Source organism: Pteropus medius, unplaced genomic scaffold (genome assembly GCF_902729225.1).
Source record: "Pteropus medius unplaced genomic scaffold, Ma_sr-lr_union100, whole genome shotgun sequence".
In the NCBI taxonomy this organism is placed as follows: domain Eukaryota; kingdom Metazoa; phylum Chordata; class Mammalia; order Chiroptera; family Pteropodidae; genus Pteropus; species Pteropus medius.
The window spans coordinates 14,242,272-14,261,282 of record NW_024352784.1 but is presented as its reverse complement, the minus strand read 5'-3'; the positions used below and the strand labels follow the sequence as shown (position 1 = coordinate 14,261,282).

Here is a 19,011-nt window from a genome sequence, read left to right as displayed (position 1 = left end):
AATAGTAACTTAATATTTTATATTGACATATCACATTATGGAGCATATTGACATATCACATTATGGAGCATATGGACAAATAATTTCTCTATATTGAAGTCGCTAAGATACTTATGTCCATTATCATATTAACAGTCAAAATTGTCTGCCAGTTGAAATTGGCTGTTTTTAAATCCATTGTTCACTCTCAAAGGGAAGGAAGGATAAGAGAGAAGGGAGGCAATTGCTTGGTTTGTGAGATAGAGAAGGTTACATTAAATAATAGTAATATAAGTAATTTGGGAAGACTTATACTGATTGTAGGCACTCTAGAGGTTAATTCAGTAAATATCCTGAAACCAGAAACCATGTCTTTTGATTTAGTATGTACAGAACTTAATACAGAATAATATATACTTTGGTGCATTAGCAAATGTAAAAACTGGAAGGACCACATAAAAGTCTAAATGTGTTTTGGTTTTAAAATATTTAAATAATTTCAGTCTACGGCCATGCTACCCTGAACAAGTCTGATCCCACCTGATCTCAGAAGCTAAGCAGGGTCGGGCCTGGTTAGCACTTGGATGGGAGACCACCTAGGAAGACCAGGTGCTGTAGGTGTAAAAATTTTAAAAATAAGGGATTGTAAACTGACAAGGTCCTTGCAATCTGTAAGGTCAACCAAGGGTTGCCTCATCTAAAAAAAATAAAATAAAATAATAAATAAATAAATAAATAATAAAATATTTAAATAATTTCAACTTAAAAACCCATCTTTGATATAATACTTTTGATTTTGTTCTGACAATTATAAACATGTTGAAAAAGCATAAAAAATGTTAAGTGGTTAATCATCTTTAAAGCTGGTTTTTTTTAGCTACTTATATCCACTGATATATAAAAAAACTTTTTATGCATTAGTTTGGTCAGAAATAATAAGATATTGATCAAAACTCCAGAACATACACTGCAATCCATTGCAAGAACCCCTCTATTTATATATGGGCTTTCATTTAAAAGTTTTTCTGTTGATTTTTGAAAATTATCAATACTCCTTACTACATGTTAGATCCAATATAAACTTTTAAGAACAAGCCTTAGAATCAAAAAACTTTTGAAAGAGTTTTAATAGGGTAAAAGTATTGTGGTTAGAAAGTGATGAACTGGGGACCACACATATTTTTAGCAGAGCAACCTGGCAAGAAGTTAATGTGAGAGCAGCTCCAAAAAAGCTTATGCTCTGAGCACAGCAATAGCCATCTGCTGATACATACTAAAAATTGAACATTTCATTTTCTGAAACATATCTTTCCCTATCCCTATTAACAGATTATGTTCTCCCACGGCCACTCATCCATAACTCCAAAGATTCTGCAGTGGCATTATGGCTGGCCTATAAAAATGTAGACTTGAAATTCATAAATTCTGCTATTAACTAGATAAATGTTATTTACCCATGAGGTATCTGAATTAGGCTTCCAAATCTGAGTATAAAGAATATTTTTTGAAGGCTGACTAAGATGCTCCTTTCCCTATACTCCCATGGCATTTTGTGCATACTTCCATTATATATATTTCCAATACCAAATATATTTACAAGGCTCTTGTGAGTGAGAAAATCTCTAGTGCCCAGCAAAGCATAAAAGAGTCAAAATGTATTAAATGAACTTACAAAGCTGGGCACTCAGTCAAATGTTCTTAATTTCTAAGCATCTTTTGAAACTTACTCCCATTACTTTTACTTGTCCCCACCACCTACAACAGTGCCTAAATATGGCAGGTGTTCAGTCATTTACTCATTCATTGAAAAAAAAAGAAAGGAAAGAAGAGAGGAAAGACAAAGAAGACAGAAGAAAGAGAGAGAAGGAGGGGAAGAAGGCATTAAGAGAAAGAACAAAAGGAAGGAAAGACCAACTAATCAAACTTGTGCATTAGATGTTTTGAACTTGGAAAGTCCACATTAACTAGTTTTGTTGTTTTTGTTTTGTTCTGTTCTGTTTTTCTCTAGAATACTCTAATGGTTTTCAGGGTTGCCAAGGTTCCTGCTCTAGTATGCCACCTCCTAAAATCAAAAAGAGGTGTCCTAATAAAAATGTATAATCAAACAAAACAAAAATGGATTCTGAGATGGAATTAATTTGTGCTTTAACTGTTTTCCAAATAAATAAGATGTTGACTTTCTTTTCTGATAACATACAAGTAAAAAAACACATTTTCTAACTTTTTTCATTCTAATTAACATTGTTATTTATGACACCCTTGATATATATTTACAAAAAAATACTTTAAATAATTAAGTATAAAAATTAAAGCTCATTACTCATGTCAACCTAAGTGACATTTTTTTGCTAAGTCACACATAAAACAACAGCGGCCGCAAATAAATCATAAAATAATGAAAAACTACTAATGTTAGCAATAGTATTAAGAACCATCATAAATAAATCTATCCCACAGACAGCACAAACTTAATAAATTCTACTTTCTAACTCAGAAAGAGATCTGAATCTAATGTCAAATCACAGGTTAGCTTCTCCTCACTTGATTCACTTATTTAAAGAGTGTTTTTTGCTTCTGCTCAGCAAAAGAAATTGTCAACAAGGTGAAGAGACAGCCATCTCAGTGGGAAAATATATTTGCAAGCAACACCTCCGATAAGGGCCTAATATCCAAAATATACAAAAAACTCATATGACTCAATAACAAGAAAAAAACAAATGATCCAATCAAAAAATGGGCAGAGGACCTAAACAGACACTTCTCCCTAGAGGACATGCAAACAGCCTACAAACATGAAAAGATGCTCTACATCACTAGCTCTTGGGGAAATCCAAATCAAAACCACAATGAGATACCATCTCACACCTGTTAGAATAGCTATTATCAACAGGACAAGTAATAACGAATGTTGGAGAGGATGCAGAGAAAAAGGAACCCACATACACTGCTGGTGGGACTGCAAATTGGTACAGTCACTATGGAAAACAGTATGGAGGTGCCTCAAAAAACTAAGAATTAATTGATCTACCATATGATCCAGCAAGCCCGCTACTGGGTATTTACCCCAAAGACTTGAAAACCCATATCAGAAAAGATATTTGCACATGATGTTCATAGCAGCATTATTCACAGTAGCCAGGACATGGAAGCAACTGAAGCGTCCTACGATAGATGATTGGGTAAAGAAGCTGTGCATATATAAAATGGAATATTATTCAGTCATAAGAAGAGATGAAACACTGCCATTTGCGACAACATGGATGGACCTCAAGATAACCATGCTAAGTGAAATAAGCCATACTGAAAAAGTAGAAAATCACATGATATCACTTATATGTGGGATATGAACCTAAAAGTAACAAACGAACAGGACAAACAGAGACTCAGGGACATGGACAATGGACTAGTGGTTATCAGAAGGTAGGGGGTGGGGGAGGAGGGGAGAGGTAGCCAAGGTAAAGGGGATCAAATATATGGTAGCTGAAGAAAACTGGACTTTGAGTGGTAATCACACAATAGAATATATAGATGCCAAATTATAATGTACACCTGAAAACTATATCATTGTATTAACCAATGTTACCCCCAATAAACTTAATTTTTTTTAAAAAAGTGTTTTTTATGTGACAACACAACGGAATTTAGTGTATGATACTCTGTATGAGAGTTGGGTTAGTTTTACCATTAAAGCTGATGTCAAGAAATTTCTAAAAAATAAAAATATTCAATTCTGTTTGTCTGAAGAAAAAATAGCCTAAACCTGAAAAATAATTTCCTTTTTTTTTTTTTGTACCATAAATAAGTTCAGCTCATGTTTTGTTTTAACTTGGAGAAATGTAACTATGTTTCAAATCTTTCATTTATAAACACAATATTTAATATTAGATAACATGTGTTCCAAAAACATATATTTGTAAAGGAATTTTAATTCTTTTTTGAATTAATTTTCAAAAAGAATTCTTAATATTTCTTTAAAGCCCACTAAAAGCATATGCTATATTACTCCACTTGTAGGATTATGCATTTCTAAAAGTTCAGGTTTCACTGAAAATTTCACTCTACCTGGGCTTTATCTTATCAGAAAGTCAAGAAATACTAAATAAGTGGCAAATTGTGCACAATTAAATTTAGATTCTACCTCCTGACAATTCTGAAAAGATCTTCCTGTAAAACTAAGCCTCAATTTCAGGTTCCTTGCACTAAACTCCATAAAAATAATGATCCCAAATGTGCACAAAAGAAAAAGAAAACATTCTAACAGCCAGATACCTAAATCTGATATGGTCAAATTAGAACAATTTTTAGGCTAGGAAGACTGGCTGGCATATCCTAAAATAAGCAAACATATAGTAAATATTTGTGACTTTTAATTGTATCATTCATTTTATTTCCTCAGTATTTTGTCAAGTTAACTAAGTCAACTATAGTGAAAGTCTATTAAATGATAGTTAATGCAATTTTAATAACCCTCACTTTGATTTTAAGTATATAAAAGTTATAATTAACCCAGTATTTAACTTAATTTTTGAATATTTCACCATTGCATAGGTTGATGACTGTTAAATTTACCACTTTTTAGGGCAAAATCCTAAAATATTTCCCAATAAAACTGTCACAAATATTATTTTTACATAATTTTTTTCGCCCTAATAAAATTATGAAGAGATTTTAAAAACAGGCTGAAATCTTTAATAATTCTAGCCAACCAACTGATATCATTCCATATAATATGTATAACTGCTGTAAAACAGTCTTGCCCAGATACAGAAAGTTGTTTTAAAATGGTACTATAATACCAAGCAAAAGCCATATTTTTAAATGTCTCAAATTTTACTTGTTATTAACATGAAACATTAACACTAGGAGGCAGACTGCAAGCTGAAAACAACAGATATGCGAAAATAATTTTCACTTGTGTACAGTAGACAAATGACTTCTTAACACTGAATAAAATTTATCATTCTTGGCAACATCATTCGAAAGAAAAGAAGGAGTGGAGGAGGAAGGAAAGACAGACATGCCACAATAAAAAAAAAAATTACCTAAGTTTGGCTAGTTAAATTTGCATTTGCGATCTTGCAAAGAATATTCATATTTTAACAAACTTCCTTCGAATAACATACAACTAAGATAATTTTTAATGTATGTTTCACACTATAATAAAAAGGCATACTTTTTAAAAAATAAAATGTATATAATACAGTTTTAAGTTTAGAAAAATAGCATATGACTTATATTAAATGGCATATGAATGTACCACTTTAGTAAGAAGATGTAATTCATCTAATTATGATGGTATAGAAAAGCTAAAATTATGACACAGCATCAGGAAATTAGCAAGATGCCTAATAATTTCCTAAAAACAATAATACATCACATGTGACTTGGTATATCGTATAGATACTTCAATGTCAAAAGACAAACACATTTGTTCAAGGCCAACTGTCATCAACTTCAATCAGAGCAACAAGTACACTGGGTTAGGTTTTCCCTTCTCTCTTTATTTGTATACTTTACAGCAATCAGTGATTTCAAAGAGAATTCTGAAGGGTTAACAGAGACTGTGATAGGCAACAGAAATCTTGCTCAATTAGTAGATTAGGAATAAAAGGCAATCATTCCAACTAGAGTTTTATGGTTGCTTTAATTTGTATATTTTATGACAATCAAATTTTCCACTATTTAAATGTACTGGTATTATTATTGTCATTAGTATTATTATTTATTAGTATAGGTATTGATATTATTGGTATTAGTATTATTATTCTTTAGGAAAGTGAAACCATAAAATGCAGAAGAAACAAAAATAGAAAGTAAATATTTCCAGAAAACACTTGATATATTATAATACAAGAGAATTTTTTAAGACTTCGTCTAATAAATGATTTGATTCTCTTTAAATATTTGCAGAATGGCATCTATTTAGCCAGACAAACGCTGTTAACTTCAGTAGGGAAAATGTTGCCTTTTAAGCGAAGCCAAAAAAGGTTACCTTTTCATTAAATGCAATCAATGGAAGCAAAAACCGTTAAAATTCACATGAACATACTCTTCTAAACGTTTCACTGATTCAAAACAGACTTTTTATTAAGATTTTAAAGAATAAGCATGAATATCATAATTTGAACATTACTACATTAACCTTCCCTGCCAGTAAGTGAAAGCAGCAAGAGTAACAAGACTATATCTTACTACAAAAAGATTTTGTCTTCCACAGCAATACTTCACTATACACAAATAGAAATCTGATTGGGGATATACATATCCTTTCATGACTTAGGCCCAGTAAAAATTCAAAACAAATATAATTCTCCTCATTAATGAACGCTTAAAACATGAATGTGAACCAACTAAAACAAAATAAAAGGAACTAATTCACTTCTTATTTCTTTTTCTGATTACATAACGCAAAAAGAATTCACATACTCTTAATGTCACATCCACAAAATTAAAACCTTAGTTATTCTCACAGTATTTAGTAGCAATTAATTAAGTTATTCCCCCCGCCCCCCAAAAAGGGTTCATTTCCAATTATTAACACCAAACTAAAATAATTTTAGTATCTGGGGTCTCATTAATATTTACTTCTATAGAAAAATAAATGAGAAAACAAAATGGAAAAAACTGAAAAATTTGTACAAAGGAAAACGGATGAAAATTAACACAGGCTAATTAATGATCCATATCATAATGTCAAGGAAAACTGAAGACAAGGTGATTTTATAAATTTCTTTTACAATTACCAGACATCTCCTAAGTATTTCTCAAATCAGATTTTACTGTCACTCTCCTAGTTTAGAATCTACTAACACAAACTCCATAAAGAGCAGTACCATATTATCTCCACTGTCATATATCACCCAACCTGAACTTAATGATGGACTATAATATTTGATGAAAAAAGAATAAATAAATAATGGAAACCTGACAATCAAAATATTTATTAAAAGCAGTATCATGTGGCTCATCCACACGTATAATCACATTCTTACCGATATGTAAACTGATTTTATAAAGACATAAACTCAAGCAAGATTGTGAGTCTAGATCTAAAAAAAAAAACCTCAAATCACTTTGTCAAATTACATGAGATAAAGCTTATCTATCTCATTTATAATATGATGACTAATGTCTTCAAATAAGAAGGTCACTACAAAAAAAGTAAATACATGTTTCTTTGAAAACTCATATACTCACTCATATTTACCTAATTAGCAATGCTTTCATCTGCAGGTTAAAAAACAAGTAAGAATCAGAAACATATACTTCTCTTTAAAGAAATATTTCTGATGTTCGCTTATACATAAAATATGTAAGTATGTAAATTCATTTTTATTCTCATTAGCTTATAGTGCAAAAACAAAAGACATGGTCTTCTAAGTATATGAACTTGCTTTCAAAATTTATCTTAAAAAAATACTGAAATCAGTATCAGAAATGACAACAGAGACAGAAACTCTATATAAATCAAATATTATGAAAGAAATAGAAAAAGTAGTTACACAGCACCCAACCAAAAAGCTCCAATCTCAGATGGCTTCTCAGAATTCTAGCATACTTTAAAAAACTGCAAATACCCAATGATACTTGACACTATTCCAAAACCATAAAAACATAAGAAAACTTCCAAGTTATTTCTGTAAGAAGGGTATAACACTGATTGCAAAAGCTAAAAACAACTTCATCGAAAACAAATTACAGTACATGTCATTTATTAAATTACTGCAAAAATCTCAAATATTAGACTCTAATGGCAAATTTGTTTTAAAAAATCATATATCTTGACTGTACTGGATTTGAAACACATTGCACAAATTCCTTATAGTCCTCCCTTCAAAGGGTGGAACCTATTTCCCCTCCTCTTAAGTGTGGCCTGTACTTAGTAACTCAGTTCTAACGAGCAGAGGGTGGCAGAAGTGATGGTGTATGACTTATGAAATTAGGACATAAAAGATACTGTGGCTTCCTCCTTGCTTTCTCTTGGAACACTTACTCTGGGGAGTGTTAGGGTACCACTTTTTTTTTGTAAATCTTTGAAATTCCAAAAGATTTCTAAGTGTTTGGATGTGACTGCCTAAAAGTCAGTTTCAAGTTTTCCAATGACTAAAATACCACCAAAAAAAAGAAAAAGCTAAGAAAAAGTCTGCCTGATCCTTGTTAAAAATACACATTCTCCCCACCTCAACTCCACTCTCTCACTCAATACCACTACTGCCACTAGTTCTTTTTTAATCAAATGGTTTTCTATTTGCCATGGCATTATCTGTAATAATTCTCAGAGACAGCAGTCAAAGATAAACTGGAATTAGGCAGTGACAGTACTTCAGAAAGATGGTGATTATGTTTATCGGGGGAGACGTAAGAGCTTTGAAGTCTGGAGAATATCTGTAAACAAGCAAGAAAGAATCTGAGGGGTAGATCAACTTTGGCTTTATCTGACAAGGTTATGAATTAAAGTGAATAGGATTTTTGTAAGACAACTCTCAAGAAACAGGAGATTCAAAAGTATTAAAATAGCAGTTCTTTGTTCTACATGATTGAATTAAAAAGGAAATCTAGATCCATTGCTCTATCTTTGGCCTTTCGAAATGATTTTTTTAAATCCTATTTTTAAGAGCAGTTTCAGAATGCATACTTCCCAGTCCTATAAATATTTTTGTAAACAAATGTTACCAGAGGGATGTTGCACACTGAGATGTTCTGTCATGCTCATCACTACACAAACTCTTTTAACATGCTTAAAATAATTACTATGCAGCTGAGAATGCCAGGGATTCCTAAAAGAGAAATGTGAAAAAGGTCATGAGTACAGCTGGTATATTACAGGTAATAATCCCATGCATGGGATTAGTTAAGCCTTTAAAAAGCATGACACCATCTAATAATAAGACTTAAAAAAAAAAAAGAAAAAGAAAAGAAACCTTCTTCTACTTTATACAATCAAAGGAAGAATATATTGCATTGGAAAAATGTAAATTTTTCTAAAATTCGAAGAATGACAAAGATAGTCTTTGCCCTTGGGAACTTAGAAAGCAATGAGATAATATACAAAAAGCAATTAAAGAACAATACAAAATCAAGGAAAAGTGACTAGACTAATATGGAATAAAATACTTAGGAAGAAATGTATATAAAAAAGTTAAAACTTAAACTTGAAGGCATATAAAATATATGTGCATATAATTTTAAACTACATTTGTATTAGAATTTATATTGTGGTGACTTCTGCAGCAAATTTATATTCACACTGTAGTCTTCATAGGACGTTGATAAGATTAGTTTGAATCAACTGGGCACACTACAGGAGGCATCGGAAAATAATATCACAGGAAAATATTTTAAAGATGGTAAATAGCAGAGGGTCACAGTTAACCAGGACTCAAAATTGGCCTAACAATGTTCCACAAAATTGATAGTTCATCTTCCCAGGCAGGCGAGCTAACCATTTGGAAAAAATTACCATTAAAATCTGACCTCTTCAAGTTGGAAATTTTGAAACATTTTCAATAAATACATTCCCTTCGTGAATTTACAGGATAAATCAATGTACTGGTCAATACTGGACTGTAAGTCAACCTAAATCAACAAATCCTTACTAAGGTGTATGGAAAATTCTACGGAGGAAAACACATAAGAATCGATAGAGCCTATCCTAGAGAGTTTACTATTCCCTCGTTTAAAAAAATAGTAAGACTAAAATTTTTTTTTAAAGAATCTATTAAGTTTCATCAACTTACAAGTTTTGAAAATGTGCTATCATACTATCTTACTTTTCATCATTAATCTTCTAAAACCTCAAATTTGGCATAAATTATAAAAATAAGAATGTCAACAAAAGTGATATCACTTGGGTGATCCAGTATGAGCATAACAAGCATGAAGAGAAGTGAGGAAAGAACATTGTCATCATGAGTGCTATGTTATAAACTAGTCTTAACTTTTGGGAAGGCAATTTGGCCACGTTGATCAATATATTAAATGTACACACCCTGTGACCCAGCATTTCCTTCAGAAATCTATCCAACACAAGAATAAATAAAAGTGCCTAGGAGTATATGCTCAAGGATGTTCACTTTACCATTAGAGAACTAAAATACCAAAAACAACCCAAATGTTCAACAATAAGAGAATGAGTAAATAAATGAGGGTGTATCTGTACTATACAATAATTATACAACAGTTAACAAAGAATAAATTGGACTGACATGTGTACCGAATGGAAGTATGTACATAATCTGCTTTCATGTAAAAAAAGTTATATGCAGAATGTGTATGATCCCATTTTTATAATTAAAATAGATATATAATTATATATAGTCTTTCTATGCCCATATGTATGCTTATACATGAATACAAAACAGTCAAGAATATGTGGATAAATACAATATGTATACGGATAAACACAAAATAAACTATTAACAGTAGTTAATCCAGAGGGTGAGAATGAAAAAGAGTAAAAAAAAAAAAAAGGAAACATTCATTTTTTTACTTTATACATTTCTACATACTTTGAAATTATCAAATAGTATAAATTACTTTTATAATTTTTTATTAAATCCAATGTAAATATTAAAAGACAGGATAAGCAAAGAGTGATTTAAAAACAAAACAAAACTGAATGCTGGGCTATAACTTTTTTCAGATTTCAGTTCAAATTAGCTCAGTTCAATTAATTTAAAGAAATTCCATGACTTTTTTTTTTCTCCATAAAAGCCTCTGTATGAGATTGGGGGTGGAATGAACAAAAAGATGACCATGCAAACTGCATCAGCTCCCTTTCTACAACACTCAAGAAACAGGCATCTGAACATCATGTAGGTATGAGCTAAATTTCACCATCATAACAAAGAGGAGTTTGTTCAACTCTGAATTTGTAGCTGGAAATTCTGAATAAATAACTTCATTTAGCAAAATATCATGCAGCATAAACACAACGTGCTTTTTCTAAACAAAGTCATATATAGACATTAAGTCTCAAAGTATAATATAGTCTAAGAAGGTTTAATTTTGAAAGATGGCAAATATATGGCTTCTAACCAAGCATAAGTAACACGTTGTGCCAGATGAACAAATGGTAAAGGAATCTAACTTTGTTTATAGTACCACAAACAATAAAAAGTTGTTGAAGCAGCATGGTGACAAGACATTTTCTTTACAGTTGTACAGTTTGGTTGAAATATGCTCCAATCTTTCAAATCTAAAGTTGTGAAAGATCTCAAAAGTCAATTTTCTCAATAGTCAAAGTACTATAAGCATAGAGCAAATCAAATGGTACGACATGCACATGCAAGTGCACAGAAACACACACATACAAAGCATTCAGGTCCTCACACTGCAGTCATTACAACAGATCCCAAAGAGAGGGTGGTTTTAGGATCCATGGCAGGTAAGATCATAATCTGACACAGTGGACAAATCTTTAAAAAATGATCCACTCATATATCCTATAAAATCTAAGTCAAATCAAAATTTTAATTCATGAGGGAGGGGTTACTTTTAAAGAGAGAAAGTCTTAAGTTAAAAATCCTTCCATAAATTATCCATGACTCCTGAGAGAATTGGCTGGTTCTAGCTGGGGCAAGCAAATGTGCAACATGAACATCATATGTTACCACAACACTCCTAGAGTCATTTCAAAACAGTTCAGGAGCCAACTTGTACAGGCTTCTCATGCTCCAAAGAAGGTACAATCTGATCATCAAGAGAGATTACCGCAATGGACTGAAATACATAAAATATGTTTAAGTCTATGACTTTATAATAATAAGTTTAAAAACCTCATTACTCATTTTTGGAGCTGGTTTCTCGGAAACGAGAGAGATGGAAAAAGGGGAAAGCAACCAGTTAAAACAAATTTAAGATTTATTAACAAATTGAAATGTTATTTGCAGTCGTACTTCAACAAATGAGAGAGATGACTGTAGAAGTATGAACACTGATTAAAAGTATGGGTGAATAAAGAAAATTTTAAGTGAGATAAATGACTCTGTGTTCATATTTTTTAAAGGGGCATCCCTGCCTTTTACTAATACATACTAAAATCTTTACAGACTGATATGATGTCTGAAATTTGTTTGAAAATTATTGAGAGGTAATAGAATAGTGGGTGGGGATACGGATAAAATATATTGGCAATCAGTATAAAATTATAAAAGCTGGTGATGTCTACTCTTTTTATGTACATTTGAAATTTTCCATAATAAAAAGTTTTATCAGAAAAGCCTTTTGTAATGTAATAAATGATAACCTAATTTTTTAATTTAGAAAAGAGGATGTTTGCCTACTGAGTCTTCATAAAGAGAGCAAACTAATGTGCCTTAATATTTCTATCTTGGGTATTTTTAAATCTTATAAATCAACATCTACTTACAAGAATATTTAACATCAACCTTTTATTGAGCATATATCACATTCCAGCCATTGGGCTAGAAGCTACAGGCATTCAATATAGAAAGCGATATATGCAAAATAAAGGTGATAACTTCATTATATGTAATGTCCCTTATATAACACAAAAATATTCAAGGAAAAAAGAGGAAAGCATCTAACTAGTGCTATGAAATATATGTAAACACAATTTGTCAGGTCTATAAACACAATGCAGTTTGTTATGTCTATTGATTCTGAAATATACTTAGCATTAGAAACTCCTTCATTTACTACATGGACTAATCAGAAATTTTCTAATGATCATTCTGTATTGCTATTGCTTTTAAAGACCTAAAGTAATCAGATACTTCTTTCTATGAACTTCTTACCAAGAAGCCATTCTATCAGGCAAAACTACAGATTGATACCTCCCCACGCATTTTTCAAAGAGCAAGAATTAAAAGAATACTCTGTTACTACTGAAAACTGAAAACTCTGTTGAATTACAAAATAAATAATTAACCCAATTATGAAGGTAATACCAAATAGAATGTTTATCTAAACTTAAATTGTCCTTATATACTGTATATATGATATTCATGTCACTGCTCTTTAATTTTTGTGATGAGTTTTTTGGATCACAGATAATTCACAAATAAATATAGAGAGAAAAAGTTTCAATTTATCATAAATAATTTTCCAAAGAAGCAAATAACTGTGACACAAAATGCTTTTTGAATTTAAAAGATTCTCAATTTTTTGAAAGATATATTGCAATTTTTTTCTATTTAAAGAATGTTCACTAAACATGCTCTTAGAACAAAAAAGATTAAGATTAATCGAACTGTTGGGATTTTTAAAACAGTAGTGTTAATACAGAAATAGCATATAGAAAATATGTGATTTGTAAGTTTCAGTGTGCATGCATACATTTCAATTACCTTAATAAATCAATCTGTAAAAAAGTTTATCAGATAATTTAACTGTAATGTCCTTTTTAAAAAAGTGCTCTGGAATCAAAAACATTAAGAGCAAAATTCTTCTTACCTTTAACTTCACTATAGAGTACAGAGGGAAAAAACAATTTAATGATTACCAAACCATGCCAATTGGGGAAAAAACATCAGTCATTTAGACAACTACAATTCAGGTGCAATAGAGCTTTTAGCTTCAAGCAATGGCTTTCTTTCCTTGCCCTTCCTTAACCTCATTCCTTAACAATGTTCTATTAGTATTAAAAGTAATTAAACCCTAGCAGGTCATATGTAAGTGATAGAGAAAATTTTCATCCAATACCACAGTAAGAATATTAATTTTACTTACATTCTAAATGAAAATAAACTAACAAAAAAAATCACATTTAAAATACTTAACACTAAATATTCAAGAGAAAAATTAAAAGAAACTCAAATGATACTTTTAAAAGTGAGATCCGTGAAAGTGGAGGCCATGTCTGATTTATTATTACATTCCCTTGTGTCTAGAACACAATTTAAAAACAATTTTCTAAAAACATATTTCCTAAAACATATCTGAGCTTCATTAAATGAAATAATTAGTAAGTGATGCAAAGTACCTTAAGATAGTCTCATGACATTAACATTAAAATCAATTTTAATAAAACACCTCAAAGATAGAAAAGCAAATAAAAATTATATCTGCCTTAGCCTAGGTGTTGGAGATACAAGGAGATTCAAATTCCTGCCCACAAGCATATTTCTCATCACCTACTATTCACAGGACCCTAAATAGTAGGTGCTACCACTTTTATCATTTTATCATAAAAGGTATATGAATTTCATACAGGCTACCAAGCATACCTCATTTTATTGCATTCCACTTTATTGTGCTTCACAGATGTTGTGTTTTTTACAAATTGAAGGCAAGACTGTCTACCAGCAAAAAAGATTACAAAACTAGCATTATTGCAAAACTAACATTATTGCAGTGGTCTGGAACCAAACCCCCAATATCTCTAAGGCATGCCTGTACTGAATAACCTTCCACTCAATATCACAAGTCCAAGAAGTGAACAAGAAACTAACTTAAACAAGCATACAAGAAAGGACTTTCATTTTTAGTTTTCTCTTAAATTTGTTGTCATTTTGTCTTCCATTAACTCACTGAATATAAATTGAGATTGCATACCAACTGCTATCCAGAATGCAAAGGAAAATCAGACACAAAAACTGTCCTTAGAATTTAAAATCTAGCAAAAAACATAGGCAAGTAACTAACAAATGTAAATACAGGAAATACTGAAGTTTTTTAGAGTGCAATACTGTGCTATTTCAGAGAAAGGAAAAATGACTTTCAGCTGGGGAAATCAAAGCATGCTTCACAAAGGAGGTAACAATTGAGATGGGTATCACATAAGGAATGAGCATGATTTGAATATGAAAAGTGGAAGAAATGGGAAAGGACGCGCAGTTTGTTTTCAAAAAAGATTTACCTGCTTTTAAATCTTTCATTATCTTTTGGCATGGTACAGCTAGCTATTACCATCTGCTTTTTAGCGTTCTGTGAGGTAAGCAAACATGTTGATTCCTTTTTTCTTCAGCAGCAGTGGTTATAGAAGAGGTCGTCATAGGCTGCAAAGTAGGTTTTTTTGCCTCCCCGTACTGTTGCACAACCCAGGTAGCATAGAAAAACTTCATATGGTTTTACCATAATTCTTTGGGAGCAATTGGTCTTACAGTATTTGGTAAATTTGATTTATTTAAAATACTGATTTATATCTGTGCCTTAATAATAAATCATGTTTAAGAAAACTATAGAAAAGACTGTACACTGGTATACAACTTCACTTTTTTTTCAACCGTTTTCTTATAATTAACATTTAGGTAAAATATAATGCAATGGTTCTTTTAAAAAAATACTATTACTGCCAAAGTAGCCTTGACAAAACCCATGCAAACCAAAGCTAAAGACAGCTCTTAAGATAGCAGAATCGGTGCTTTTAAAACAAGATAAACAACACTTTAACAGAGCTGTTAGAACTATAAGATCTACTTGAGTCTGTAGTCCATATAATCTACTTTGTTTTCAATTTCATAAAGTATAACTTTCTAACCAATATTACAAGTCTGAGCAATGAACAAGAAACCATAACTTAAATACACATACAAGAAAGCACTTTGGTTTATAGTCCTCCTCCTATTTTGAATACAGAATTTTAAAAAAATAGCATGTAAGTCACAAAACATACATTGTACATACCTTCAATTAATAGGAAATACAAAACATACTATACTTCAGGCACGTAAACTTACGAAGTTCACATAGGAAGACAATAAACAGACTTCATTTCAATACTGTTAAATATTACATATTCAAAATTCTGTTCTGAATCTTTATTTTAGGCAAACGCTTTTCAACTTCTTTCTTCAGCTTATTAAGACTATTAAGGCTTATTACTCCCATTTCGAATATATTTCATGTTACCAATCCTCTTTAAAAAATAAAATTGGTACCGTCTTTCAAAACAAATTGAATACTTCAACATCATACAGAAATATTGAGTACAAAGATTCAATTCTCCTAAAAGAGTCTGGAGGACTTCCAGTTTCACATGTAAGAAACTTGGAGTTACCACTCCATCCTAACAAGTAAAAAGCTGAATGAACTGAAAAACCAACAACTTCTTGCATCTAAAAGAGAGGTGAGGACGTGGGGCAAACCTCTGCCCCCAAGACTGGACAAACAGGTTGGTGAATACAAGGAGTCACGACTTACCTAAGCAAGAAACCACAGGAGCCAGTGCTGGTGTCGGAAAGCCTAAACTGCAATTCATTGAATTGCTGGAGGGTCAATATGGACAAGTCTGAGAGTTAAAAACTCCTGAAGTGCCCAATCATAGATAGGTGGGCTCTTACACTTTTGTGAGTTTTACCTCCAGGAAGTTGACTAGATTCTTACAATAGATTTTGGAGAAAAATCTCTTTGTGCTTCCAGGCAGATGGGGAAGGGAAAGAAAAAGGAATCATTTTGAAATAAGTCAGAGCACTCTGTTTTTAATAAGACCTGCCCTCAGGAGGAACACGCTAACCAGAGCCTAACTGACCTGGAGGAAGGAAAAATACCCAACACCAGCCCACTTTGCCATCCTGTCCCACCTAAGGGGGTTGAAAAAAAAAATGAGAAACTCCCGTGAAGTTCACAATACAAAGGCATAGGCTCACTAAAAGGCTAAAATCAAATTATAGGACTATAGAAGGTTTCCCCTGCTCCCACAGCAGTTCCTTCCACCCAGTACATCATGTCCAACTATCAAGAAAAAAGAGCAAAACATACTAAAAGGCAAAAAACATAGCATGAAGAGATAAAGCAAGCATCAGAAGCAGACATGGCACGGATGTTGTAATTATCAGACCAGGAATTTAAAACAACTATGATTAATATACTAAGGGCTCTAATGGACAAAGTGGATAACATGTAAAAACAGATGTGCAAGAGATGTAAGCCAAGAGATGAAAATCCTAAGAAATAACCAAAAAAAAAAAAGAAATGCTAGAAATAAAAAACACTGTAACAAATAAAAAAAGGCCTTGGATAGGTTTATTAGTAGACTAGACACAGCTGAGGAAAGAATCTCTGAATTTGAGGATACATCAATAGAAACCTCCAAAACTGAAAAGCAAAGAAAACAAAGACTGAAAAAAACAATATCCAAGGACTATGGGCAACTACAAGAGGTGTAACATATATGTAATGAGAATAGCAGAAGAAGAAAGGAACAGAAGAAATATTTGAAATGATGACTGAGAATTTCACCAAATTAATGTCAGACACCCAAACAACAGATTCAGCAAACTTAGCACTACACAGGATAAATACCAAAAAAAAATCAAAACAAAACAAAACAAAAACAAAAACAAACAAACAAACAAAAAAAAAAACCCACCTAGGCATATTATTTTCAAACTAGAGAATATTAAAGATAAAAAATCATGATAAAAACCAAAGGGAAAAAATAATCTATAGAACTAGCCTCCTTTAATCATCAATAGTCCAGGAGAAATTATAAGAACGAGAGTATTTTCAATATTATTGTCTTTCAATACACATTTTTATTGTTTTATCCATTATTTTATCTTTTAATTTACATACAATAGAATTTACTCTTGATGATGTGCAATTCTAAGAATTTTTAAAAATGCAGAGTTGTTTACCCACCAGTATCATGATAAAGAATAGCTCCATTTTGTCCTATATTCCCTCATTTTGTCCTTGCATTATCAACCCCTCCTCGATCTGCAATCTCTGACAACCACTGATCTGTTTTCCCATCCCTATTGTTTTGGCTTTTATAAACTGTCATATAACATAAGGGTTCGATGAGCTTTATGAATGTGTAAATGTATGTTGCACCAAATTTGCAAGTTTTCAGCCATTATTTCTTCAAATATTTTTTCTGCACAAATCTCTTTGTCTTCTCTTCTGAGACACTTATGACCCAAATGTCAGAACTTTGCTATCGTCCTTCAGGTTCTTGAGCTCTGGTTCATTTTTTTCAGTCTTTTCTCTTTATTGTTCAGATTGTACTTTTGAGCTCTGTTCACCTTCACTTTTCTTTCCTCTGTCTTCTCCTCTCTGCTATTGAAGTCACCTAATGAATTTTTAGTTGTTTTAATATTAATATTATTTTAATTTTCTGTCCAAAACAATTGAATTTGGTTCTTTTTATGTTTTTTCTTTGCTGAGAACTTCAGTTTTACCATTCATGTCAAAAGTGTTTGCACAAGATTATAATAACTGCACTGAGTATTTTTTATAATTCCAATACTGAAGTCATCTCAGGGTTGGTATCTGTTGATTACTGTTTTCCTTACAATTAGTTATAATTTCCCTGGTTCTCGGTATGTTAAATACTTTTAGAATGTACCCTAGCGACTTGTATTATGACACTCTTGTTCATCTTAAAGACTCTCAAGTCCTCTGGAAAACTGATTTGTTGTTGTTTTGTTGCTGTTTTTGTTGTTATTAGTGGTGGTGCTGCTGTAGGCAATCAACCCTGTTAAGTTCCAAACACAATTCCTGACTCCACTTTTTATGGATTGTGGTTTCAATATCATTTCCAGTTTCCCAAGTCTTTTCAGTGCTATTCTGTATATCCCCATATGTGCCACTTAAAGGCAGTGGTCTATACTATAGTTCAGTTCTCAAAGCCTTTATTATGCTTCCGAAAAGAAGTTTTACACATACTCAGCTCTCAGGGGTGAGTTTCAGACTTCACGCAAAGATTTAGGTCATTTCTTTCTCTACCTCCTACCTCTGCATGATTTTCCCCACACTCTGTGTCCCAGGCCCCTTTTCTTGATCCTCTGTGTACACTGGTTTTTTTGACTTTCCACACCACTGTACATTTCCTGCAACTACATCTGCCTCAGGAATGGTGAGAAAGAAAAGAGGAAAAAATAATAGCTATTTTCCCCACACTCTTTGGACTACAGGAACCCCTTTTTCAGTTGATCTAGTCAAAGAGAAAGATTATCTTTCAGTGTTTTAAAAGCCTGCATAGCTGCCACTGCCACTGCTGCTGGAGGACAGCCTCCTGATTGGGCCTGCCTGCAGTCCTACCAGAAGAATAAAACCAAAATATAAAACACGAAAGAAAATGGTAATTGTCTACACAGTCTCCTTCACGTGGGGGCCCTCCTTTCC

At 32.0% G+C, this 19,011-nt stretch overlaps 1 protein-coding gene and 1 pseudogene across 7 annotated transcripts in view; one reads left to right on the top strand and one right to left on the bottom strand.

The window, feature by feature from the left end:
* Positions 1-19,011, bottom strand: part of TMEM135 (transmembrane protein 135) — a 256,996-nt gene that overhangs the window by 102,388 nt on the left and 135,597 nt on the right. The gene's annotated exons all lie outside the window — the stretch shown is intronic.
* Positions 482-600, top strand: LOC120590729 (uncharacterized; annotated as a pseudogene).